Source organism: Amia ocellicauda, chromosome 20 (genome assembly GCF_036373705.1).
Source record: "Amia ocellicauda isolate fAmiCal2 chromosome 20, fAmiCal2.hap1, whole genome shotgun sequence".
NCBI lineage: Eukaryota > Metazoa > Chordata > Actinopteri > Amiiformes > Amiidae > Amia > Amia ocellicauda.
The window spans coordinates 7082341-7094855 of record NC_089869.1 but is presented as its reverse complement, the minus strand read 5'-3'; the positions used below and the strand labels follow the sequence as shown (position 1 = coordinate 7094855).

At 39.6% G+C, this 12515-nt stretch overlaps 1 long non-coding RNA gene across 1 annotated transcript; it reads right to left on the bottom strand.

Moving 5' to 3' along the window:
* Window positions 1-480: 480 nt before the first annotated feature.
* On the bottom strand, window positions 481-11845 carry LOC136716155 (uncharacterized). The gene is made up of 4 exons (XR_010805125.1): window positions 11788-11845; window positions 10030-10193; window positions 5714-6008; window positions 481-995 (listed from the first exon to the last, which is right to left on the bottom strand). It is a non-coding gene; the product is annotated as an uncharacterized LOC136716155 (long non-coding RNA).
* Window positions 11846-12515: the final 670 nt, after the last annotated feature.

Genomic DNA, 12515 nt, shown 5'->3' with positions numbered 1-12515 from the left:
CTAAATAATATAAATAGCCATGTTTTTGTCTCAAATTCTTCACGCACCGTGCAGTTTGTTCCACTTTGGCAACCAAGGCATATGGTTCAAGCTTGGACTACATTTTTTTTTTTAAAGTTTGGTATCACTAAGGCTACAGGACTCGGTGTCATTAATAAATTATTGGTAAACAGTTTATAATACAGTTAGGAACCATTAATAATGGTCTGGTTACCACTGAATATACTGATTCACAAATAAACTAGAGTATAGGATATTAAAGAATATTAAAGGAGCGAGTGAGTAAAATAAATGCTTTATATTACAAATGTGGTTCTACGCATTGATTGCGAACCTCCTTATGCTTGACACTTTGCCTATATGTGCTCTGTCAAGGTAATAGAAAGTGACGAGGAATCCTGGTTACTGAGTTACATTTGAGACCAGCAAAGCATTGATTAAAAAAAATATTCAAACAGATTATGGGTGGAGTGTAAATATTGCCCCAATTTAGAATGACTTATGAGAGAGAGATGATTAAGGATGGTAAAGGGCCTTGCTATTGAACTTGGACTGGATTTGGATTGCGTTTTGGAGTGGTAGCTGTTGGTCTGTTTTGTTAGTATTTGTGTGTGTTAAGGCCCTGTTTTGCATGTTTATTTACCTTCGAATTCGAGGTTTTGTTGATTTGTGTATGTCTCACAGCGCACAGTATAAATGTACACGTCTTTGCACAGTACCCTGCCTTTGTATTTCCTAAGCCCAGATGCCGTGTCCAACCCCACACAGTGTCACAATATACAAACACAGACACACAAAACTTGACACACTGTTGAGAGCTTGAATAGATAAGGTCACCTTGGGGCTCCTGCAGTGATCCAAGTTACCCAAAGCTGACTGCTGTAATCCACTGTAATTGTTTTCATGAAAATCATCACAGCTGAGGCATTCAGACACTACTTAGAAGAAATGTCAGTCCCATCCCGTAATGTTTGTGCCTTAGATGTATTCATTACCTGAAAAGAAAGAAAAAAACGTTTATCTATTGAACAATCTGTTTGCATAAAAAGTATGTGAAGAATATTGTACTTCACTCTGTATTTATTAAACAAACAAGCACACAAAGGGAGATGAGAACGGCATGTTGAGGGCCGTCATGCATCACACAAAGGTAGTTTAACAGGAGCTCTTCACACATCTCCAGCAGGAATGCACGGACGTTACAGCACAGGGAACAGATTCCGATTCCATGGTTACCACTCAGTTCATTTTCTATACTACAAGGCCAACCAACTGGGGTCAACGTAATGCAAATGTTACACACTTCTGTTAGTTAACTTTAATTACTGCAGCGCCTTTTCCATACGCAATGGCATTTACTTCCCATGGGTGTCACCTTTCAATTTTGCTGCGTGATAGAGCTGGCTTTATTGCTCCGTTTGACATTTCTTTATTTGCATTTGCATTTGCATTTTCATCAAGCTGTCAACGATAATGCAATCTTGATCAGGAATTATCGTTAAGCTTTCGTCTGTTGAATAGTTGTCCTTCGGGGAAAGAAAACAATTAATTAAATTTGCAGGCCTCAAACCAGCAACATGAAATGATTGTGGGCATAAGGGTCCATTTAGAATTGTTGATTTACAAAAAGGGAGGTTATGGAATGAGTTTACTAGACCTTGGCTATGCTGGTACAGGGACATCATTTTAATGCTTTACTTCCACAAGACGAACTACAGTTTATTTAAACCACTTTTCCAAAGGGTATTTTGACAGAAAACGTTCCTAATTGTCACATTTCACTGCTGCTGCTATCATGCAAGGCAATTCACAAGATAGTTTATCTACCTGGTAGGGAGGCGTTCTCCGAGCGAAAACAGGTCAGATTGAATGCATAAAATCTTGGGACATTATAAAGAAAATGATCAAACTGATCCAGATACAAAATTGTGTAGAATTGTTTGCCCAGTAAAGAATACTATTTTATACTTGTATACCCTGAAATGTCCTTCGCATGCTATAAGATACAGAATTAAGTTCACACACACAAGCTTTGGTAAAAGGCTGCTTCAGGGCAAATAATTGTACAGGATATACGTGTCTGTATGGTCTCCTTCAGGTTGTAAGTGCAATACAAAAGTGTCAGTTTGTAATAAAGCTGTAGTCTGTCATGCTTTATTTGTGAAGGACAATCCAGGAGTATAATGGCACTTGTGTGCTACAAAGACTCAAACTAATGATTCAAGATTACAAAGCTGTTAGGGCAGGAAGGCAACTTTTGATTGAGTTCTCTGTTAAAAACACAATAGATTTGATCAGCCTCTTATTGCTTGTCGTTAGGACTCCAGTCTGTGGTGCCAAACCTGTTTTTCACAAAGCTTCCAGCTACTGATATCAAAAGAAAAAGAACAGAACAATGTGAATGATGACTGTGCAAAATACAGGAAAAAAAAAAAAAAGATTAATCAAGAGATTTAAACAGAGCAAAGTAAAAAAAATTAAAAGCCATTTGAAAATGCCACAACATTAAGGAAGTGAACATTGATAATCTGTTAATTTCTTCTGTTTCATAGTGCCACCTTGTGGACAGCAAGGTTTGATTATAAAGCTTAATTCTCATTTAATGATGCCAGATACATAACTTTCACTGAGAAGGCAAGTAACAAAACTTCCAACAGATATAGCTCTACTTATTTGAATATGGTATATCTGATATCGACTATCTAACATACAATTAAAAAAGTGCTATACTACTGTGCTTCTGGAGTGATTTCTACTTTTGAAATGCTACTTTTGAAACCTTAAGAGATTATTTAGAATGAAAAAGCATATTTAGCAACAATGCCTGTAAGTAACTGGTAAGTTCCTTTGAGAAGGTCTGCAGAGAAAATCTGCTTAAGACAGATAAGGTAAATAGCACAGTTTACAACAATATACTAAGGATGGCCAATCTCTAAAAACACTACCTTGCTGAAACATCTTGCATATGTCAGACATAGCTCAGATGAAATACACTTGAGAAGTATGTTTAAAGTGAAAAGAAAAAATGTTTGGAAAATTGTCATAACCATCACTGCACTGACATTTTGAAGGTGGTACTTTGTAAGGTGTCACAGAAACAAATCTTACAGAGTACATATTCCGTCTTTGCTACCATCGTTTAGTTGTGAAATCCATTACTGCTGATTGCATATATTAAGCGTCTGTCGCATGGCTAGAGGACTGGGACTCTTTAATTCTGCAGACAGCACATTCGTTTTCAGACCAGCTCAATTCCCCTCTCGCTACCAGTGTAAAATAACAAATGCTGAGTTAAAGTGATGCAGGTACTTCCAGATGGAGTTGGCTTTCTTCTTCTTCTTAAGAATAGGGAATATACAGAAAAAGGAAAGTTATGCAATCATTGGAAAGGGAGGAAATGGAATGAGAAAAGGAAAACTAATCTTGAAGTGAAGAGTGGGGATAGTGTATAAAAGACTGAGTAGTAGGCAAGCAGTCAGCTGTGAGTGAAGGAGGCGGAAGACAGCTGCAAGGCGTGAAGAGTGGGAAGCCAGTAGGTGGGAATAGGTGTGGGGAAAATAGTGGTAAAGTGCTTGCTGGGGTCACAGATTCTTGTGGTGGAAATGGGATGGGATCCATGGTTCAGTTTCATGTGAATTTTATTGATTTAATGTATAGAACTGTGCAAAAGTTTTAGGCAGGTGTGAAAAAATGCTGTAAAGTAAGAATGCTTTATAGACATGTTAATAGATTATATATATCAATTAACAAAATGCAAAGTGAGTGAACAGAAGAAAAATCTACATCAAATCCATATTTGGTGTGACCACCCTTTGTCTTCAAAACAGCATCAATTCTTCTAGGTACACTTACACAAAGTCAGGGATTTTGTAGGCATATAGTCAGGTGTATGATTAAACAATCATACCAAAGAGGTGCTAATGATCATCATCAATTCAATACATAGGTTGAAACACAATCATTAACTAAAACAGAAACAGCTGTGTAGGAGGAATACAACTGGGTGAGAACAGCCAAACTCAGCTAACAAGGTGAGGTTGCTGAAGACAGTTTCCTCTCAAAAGTCATAAACCATGGCAAGACTGAGCACAGCAACAAGAAATAAGGTAGTTATACTGCATCAGCAAGGTCTCTCCCAGGCAGACATTTCAAGGCAGACAGGGGTTTCCAGATGTGCTGTCCAAGCTCTTTTGAAGAAGCACAAAGAAACGGGCAACGTTGAGGACGGTGGACGCAGTAGTCGGCCAAGGAAACTTACTGCAGCAGATGAAAGACACATCATGCTTACTTCCCTTCCCAATTGGAAGATGTCCAGCAGTGCCTTCAGCTCAGAATTGGCAGAAAACAGTTGGACCCTGGTACACCCATCTACTGTCTAGAGAAGTCTGGTCAGAAGTGGCCTTCATGGAAGACTTGCGGCCAAAAAGCCATACCTCTGACGTGGCAACAAGGCCAAGCGACTCAACTATGAATGAAAACACAGGAACTAGGGTGCAGAAAAATGGCAGCAGGTGCTCTGGACTGATGAGTCAAAATTTGAAATATTTGGCTGTAGCAGAAGGCAGTTTGTTTGCCGAAGGGCTGGAGAGCGGTACACGAATGAGTGTCTGCAGGTAACAGTGAAGCATGGTGGAGGTTCCTTGCAAGTTTTGGGCTGCATTTCTGCAAATGATTTGGTCAGAATGAATGGTCTCCTCAATGCTGAGAAGTACAGGCGGATACTTATCCATCATGCAATACCATCAGGGAGGCATCTGATTGGCCCCAAATTTATTCTGCAGCATGACAACGATCCCAAACATACAGCGAAAGTCATTAAGAACTATCTTCAGCGTAAAGAACAAGGAGTCCTGGAAGTGATGGTATGGCCCCCACAGAGCCCTGATCATCATCATGATCATCATCAAGTCTATCTGGGATTATATGAAGAGAGAGAAGCAACTGAGGCTGCCTAAATCCATAGAAGAACTGTGGTTAGTTATCCAAGATGTTTGGGCCAACCTACCTGCTGAGTTCCTTCAAAAACTGTGTGCAAGTGTACCTAGAAGAATTGATGCTGTTTGATGGCAAAGGGTGGTCACACCAAATATTGACTTAATGTAGATTTTTCTTCTGTTCACTCACTTTGCATTTAGTTCATTGATAAATATAATCTATTAACATGTCTATTTTGTAAGCATTCTTACTTTATAGCATTTTTTCACATCTGCCTAAAACCTTTGCACAGTACTGTATGTATTTTTTAATTTGCCCTAGGACATCTCATGTATATATTAATATGCATTTAGGTACCATACAATTGCCAGAGAGGTTAATGGTGTATTTGAAACCAGAAATCCCAAGTGCATTAAGAGAACTCCATTTTCATACTAAATTAAGTAAACTCCAGTGAGTTTTTTGTAGTGCCTTTCGAACTTAACATATGACTTACAATATAAAAAATGAAGTCACGAAGAGGATGTAGTTCTCATTTTTGTATTAACAGAACAACAATGATAAGTATGTGTCCAGTGCCGTCTAAGGTGTTAAGTGTTTTAAGTGCTAAAATCCCGACTTTAAAATACTTTTTTCAAATAAGTTAAACAGTGTATGCAGAGTGGAGTTGGTATGGGGGTGGGACGTCTGGAATTGTGGGCAGGTGAGGCAGCTGGGAAGCAAGCTTTATTCAAGCTCCACACAAGCTATTGGTTTCCTGGGACGCTAAGCTGCTTACCAGGACAATCACTCCACAAAACAGCACAATCTGTTGTCGTTCCACAGGCCGAAGTCGATACCAAAGGGGGTGTCATCCAGAGGAAGGTGGTTGTTTGCCGAGCAGGGTTGTCATCCTGTCCAATTGCCTTTATTCATGAAAGCCGTCCTGTATTTTTGAGTTCTTCTTCAGCACACACTCCTTGTGTCTGCTTCCACACCGCTGTCTGAGGTCCTGACCCTGCAAGAGCTGCCTGGTGCCGTTTGTGATCACAGCCTGTGGAAAGCCTCCTGCTGCTGGCCGTGGTCCTGTTTTTCTGAAAAGAGAAAAACCAAGCAGGCACATAGCAATGATCTATGACCTGTACTCTCATCCTGCTACAAAAGCCTGATGAACCTGTACCAGGAATGTTGGTGCTATAATGAGGTAAGCTACACATGTCCACTTGTTTGGCTTGGTAAATTAGCGGGTGGTGGTTAGCGAGGGTGGCGGTATACAAGGTAACAATAACAGATTTCATATCGGTAAACGAGGTTGGGCGTTTAGTGGTATAGCGTGGGAGAACCGTACTATTATTAGTAACAGTCTGATCACATTATCAAAGCCCTGGAACCCAAATAAGTGTCCTGTCTAAATACTACAAGGATAAAAATAAGATGACTATAATATGAATAAATGCCCAAATGTATTTTCTTGTTTAATAGGCTACAAGGAGTCAAGGAGTTTTTTCACAGCACTTGCTCATGGAACAATCATAATCACACATCTCGATATGTTTGTCAGGAAAAGCTTTTACACATCTTGTGTTCCTGCAGATCAAGAGACACTGAGTTTGAGTCACTTCTACTCGTTATGATTGAGGCGCCAGAGTTACTGCAACTCCATCTGCGTCTTCAAACATGTCCACTCAAATTTGGGATATGTTAATGCTTATGCTACAGCTGCGAACAACCTAACACACTAACACACTGGGTAGGTACAACATTTAACATCTGTGGAAGAAACTCAGTCTTCAATCAGGTTGGAGCATTTGTTGCAATGCCTTTATTTTCACACAGCGTGGAGAGGAACAGTGAACAAAGCAGATTCCAAAGCTGCTCTAACTCCATGCTAAAAGTCAGAGCTTTTTATACACACAGAAGTCAGATCTGGTTATAATTAGAAAGTCATTACTATGTTATTTTAAAAAGTTAGCCAAGCAGAATATATATCATTATAGGACAGAGTTCATAGGTCAACACATGGATTAGGGAGCAGGCACTTAAATCATACCGTTTGACATTGTCTCCAAGATGCTCATCGTAAATAACAAACAGAGGTCAAACTACCTTCTAGCCTGACCTTATCTTTCTTAAGTATACAATAGAGAAAGCATATGTGAGAAAGGAATTTCTAAGTCTAACTTTCCTTCCACACATCCAACCAGACTTGCCCACAGTTATTCATGACAGCAGACAATATAATCTCATCTCCAATATATTAAAACAAGACAATGTACAGCATGATAATAACAACAATATGATTCAAAGTATCAAGATATCGGTAATGTCCATAAACAAGTCAGTGCAACCAGTCCGGCATGGTTATTTACTTGTATTTTTTGTGCAAATTCTTATGGGTGTGTTGGTATGGATCCAAAGGCAACACTGACATCATAACTTGAGAAAAGTTAATGCTCTCAGCATGGAGCTTTCCCATCAGCTTTTCTAAATTGGGCAAATGTCCAGCCCCCCAACTCTTTATCAGCTGTCCATCCTTCTCCTCTATGGCAGGCTGCAATCTTTTTACATCCATTAAAATGCATTTCCAGAACCTGTGCACTTCCCTGGATGACTTTCTAGAAGATCCACACATCCTCCTTTCCCAGCAACAACAGTATGTACTATCCATGCGCCACAGAGCCTCCAGTGATTATAATGATCATAACACACCCGTAACACCTCCCCCACATTGAAAAAAACAAAACAATTTTCTAACAACCTTTTTTCCCCTTTTACAGACTTAAGCACAAAATGTCCATATCATACAATTGAATCAACTGAACACATGTTCCACTTACACTGCAAATCATACATGCATCTTGTAAAACCCTGACATATACAGTGCATCCGGAAAGTATTCACAGCACTTTACTTTTTCCACATTTTGTTATGTTACAACCTTATTCTAAAATTGATTAAATTCATTATTTTCCTCAAAATGCTACAAACAATATCCCATAATGACAACGTGAAAGAAGTTGGTTTGAAATCTTTGCAAATTTATTAAAAATAAAAAACAAAAAAAGCACATGTACATACACTCACCTAAAGGATTATTAGGAACACCATACTAATACTGTGTTTGACCCCCTTTCGCCTTCAGAACTGCCTTAATTCTACGTGGCATTGATTCAACAAGGTGCTGAAAGCATTCTTTAGAAATGTTGGCCCATATTGATAGGATAGCATCTTGCAGTTGGTGGAGATTTGGGATGCACATCCAGGGCACGAAGCTCCCGTTCCACCACATCCCAAAGATGCTCTATTGGGTTGAGATCTGGTGACTGTGGGGGCCAGTTTAGTACAGTGAACTCATTGTCATGTTCAAGAAACCAATTTGAAATGATTGGACCTTTGTGACATGGTGCATTATCCTGCTGGAAGTAGCCATCAGAGGATGGGTACATGGTGGTCATAAAGGGATGGACATGGTCAGAAACAATGCTCAGGTAGGCCGTGGCATTTAAACGATGCCCAATTGGCACTAAGGGGCCTAAAGTGTGCCAAGAAAACATCACCCACACCATTACACCACCACCACCAGCCTGCACAGTGGTAACAAGGCATGATGGATCCATGTTCTCATTCTGTTTACACCAAATTCTGACTCTACCATCTGAATGTCTCAACAGAAATCGAGACTCATCAGACCAGGCAACATTTTTCCAGTCTTCAACTGTCCAATTTTGGTGAGCTTGTGCAAATTGTAGCCTCTTTTTCCTATTTGTAGTGGAGATGAGTGGTACCCGGTGGGGTCTTCTGCTGTTGTAGCCCATCCGCCTCAAGGTTGTACGTGTTGTGGCTTCACAAATGCTTTGCTGCATGCCTCGGTTGTAACGAGTGGTTATTTCAGTCAAAGTTGCTCTTCTATCAGCTTGAATCAGTCGGCCCATTCTCCTCTGACCTCTAGCATCAACAAGGCATTTTCGCCCACAGGACTGCCGCATACTGGATGTTTTTCCCTTTTCACACCATTCTTTGTAAACCCTAGAAATGGTTGTGCGTGAAAATCCCAGTAACTGAGCAGATTGTGAAATACTCAGACCGGCCCGTCTGGCACCAACAACCATGCCACGCTCAAAATTGCTTAAATCACCTTTCTTTCCCATTCAGACATTCAGTTTGTAGTTCAGGAGATTGTCTTGACCAGGACCACACCCCTAAATGCATTGAAGCAACTGCCATGTGATTGGTTGGTTAGATAATTGCATTAATGAGAAATTGAACAGGTGTTCCTAATAATCCTTTAGGTGAGTGTATATATATATATATATATATGGTAATTGTATTTTTTGTCATTATTGCATTTGCATCTGTAGCACCATGGGGTATAATAGTGTTGAACTACAACAGACATTTCTGGAGAAACTTCTGTGTTGGAAAGTGCTATTTTGTAATGTTGCTTACACATATTGCACTGTTCAAAGGAACTGTAACAGTTATTTGAAATAGCTTTTAATATATTGCTTCAAATTCCATTGTAGCCAAAAGAAAGTAACATTTTTTACATGATATTCATTATTAATAATTGTAATCTTGAGGGGGGGGTGACAAAACTTTTTCACCTCTCCTTCTTTTGATGGATTACTGCAGTGGTTTTCAATCCGGTCCTGGAGTACCCCCTGCCCTGCTGGTTTTTGTTCCAACTGAGGTCTTAATTGCTTAATTGAATCATTAATTGACCTAACAAAGCAATATACCATTCAATTAAGTAATTAAGACCTAGGTTGGAACAAAAACCAGCAGGGCAGGGGGTACTCCAGGACCGGATTGAAAACCGCTGGATTACTGAAACTTTATGTTAAACAATAATACGAAAACACATTGTTCTAATATGCCAAATTCCATTTTGATAGTTGCAAAAGTATAGGAAATGCGTTTACAAAGAAGTGGTTGTAAACCATGATATTAATAAAAAAAAAAGAGAAAACAACGTATGTTACAAAGCAGACTACATGCAATCTAATAAAAGTCTGTGTTGCCAGGACATTAACATGTACAGTACAATGGAAACCAAATATTCTAACTGTGATCATGTAAAGACAATCTACCTGCACTTACAAAAAATAAACCTACCTCAAAAGATTCTGGGACTTCAGAGGGGTAGGCCTCTTGTCCAAACATGAGGAAATATGGTAAATGACATGTGGTCAGTTGTTTCTTGGTCCTAAACCCAAACATAACTGACTAGATGTGTGTCCCAGGTCTATGGCTTCTGCTGGCAAAGTTTGCTTAGAGCCCTGCAAAAGAACAGTGTAGATTTAGTTTTTCAAAGTTAATATAAAACTAACAACTCTGAACACATTGAATCTAATTATATATTTTTAGGACAGGGCAAAATATATTTTTCCAAATCTCCAATTATCTGGGCAACTTATGATAAATGAAAGAAATGCTTATTGTTATGGATAGCAAATCACAAATTGGTGGTGGAATGATTACTGATGTTGTGTCTGTTCAATATCATGCTTCAGAATTACATAGTTAAAGACAATATATATTGTGAAATACAACTGCCGACTTATACAGCAATGGCACTGCAGTGCTCATCCTCTGACATTTAGGGAACTGAGTAACCTGCAGATACATTTAAAACATAAGAAAGTATGCATTATTTACTTAAATATATTTTAACTACTGTCATTACTGTGTAAGTTCCTGTAAACTTTCAAATCACCTGCATGATTTTATATAAACGCTGCCTTCCCATGTGAAGTGCTTTTCAGTGTTTATGGGTTTAGCTACTATCATGATTATACATTCAAATATGCTGCAATAACCTGTTGTTCTTTTGATAAATTAATACTCATCTTCTCAATATTTCATATGGAAATAATTGAAATTTTTGAGCATAAACTATGTTAAATGATAAATAAACTACAATATTTATATACATTTCCAGGCTCCTTTCTGCTCCTCGCAACGCTGTCACCGAAACAAACTGACGGGGACGAATAGTCGTGGACCCGTGAAATGCCTCCCGGATATATTCCACGGATTTCCCACTGCATCTGGCTACAGGCATAAGATTGAACATTTATTTAAAAACATGAAATATTTATCAATGTGAGCACTACAGCTTATTTACTAAATCTGAAAAAAATGCACAATATTTAAGGAAAGAAAAACGTGCCCCTTGGAAGCATTGGCCCCTTGCTTACTGGGTGCAATGCACACCCGAGTGACTGAAGTGGCTCAGTATGTATTCCTGTGGTAAATAAATAACCACAATCTGCTTTAAAGTTCAGCGTTTCTGTCATTGCTGGAGCCAAGGCAGGAGCCCAGGCAGGAGCCCAGGCAGGAGCCCAGGCAGGAGCCCCACTCCCTCCTCCCGCGAAAGCAGGGGTGGCAGAGTCCGGAGCAGCAGGCCCCGCTGACCCGCCTTGCCGGCCCCCGAGAGTGGAGAGCAGAGCCCGGGTCGAGTCATTTCGAAGTCGAAAAACTCCGCTCAAAATCGCCATGAAATCAGGCAGATTTGGACTCAAATATATCTTTGCTTCACAACCACACATCACCAGCGAAAAATCACACATCGACCGAGATTATACATGCAAACTAGACGCGGTTTCTGGTGCTGGTCCATCACAGATCTGTTTCGGTGGAGCTCTGTGATTGAAACCGGGGAGGATGCACAATTTGTGCACCTGCTAGAAATACGCGTCTGCATTGGAAATCAGCTGCTTCCAGTCCAGATGTAGGAGTTTCTAGGGGAATACAAGCTATGAGCCCCCTCCCTGGTTGTGTGTGCACTTGTATATTTTGGAGGCGAGGCTGAAATATGTCCACACGTCAAACGATCCGCAGTTTAGCTGCTTATGTATAGAAATCACGAACCAAATGCCTGTTTTTGACGAGTCCCAGTCCACACGTGTACTCGGCAACCGGAACCGGGAATCGGAGAGCAATCAACTCACTGACGGGAGCACAGGCGCTATATAGGACATACGTCACATCCTGTCGGCTAATAACCAGGAAGGGCTGCTACCAGGTTCCACACAATAACAAGCACTGAGTGCAACAAACCTCCATGACAATACATTTAAAAATAATAATAAAATAATAATAATAATAATAATAATAATAATAATAATAATAATGATAAGTTAATTAAAATTAATTAACCCCTGACTTACACGAATCCGTTTTCTTTTACATTTTCTTAGCAGACACTCTTACCCAGGGCGACTTAAACAAAATCTACATATTTTACAGTAAGACGAGATAAAATACACAATAACGTATGTGCTGATGAGTGCAACTTACTTTAATTACTTATGCAGCCTACAGTTCGATAATCACGATGTAGTAAGAGTAAAGAATAACTCATTTACACACATGAAGAAACAGTGTATACAGATGTTGCTGCCGCTGCTGTATTCAAACAACCTGTTCAGCATGCACAATGGCCCCACCGCTAACCCTGCCGCGCATGCGCACATCCCCATGGTTCCCGTGGCTCACTGAATTCGGCGTGAGACCGGAGTATTCTCTGTATTTTTCAGAAATATTGAGTATTTTGGTAAACTGTACAGCCATAAAAATGGTAAACGTCATTGCTCATT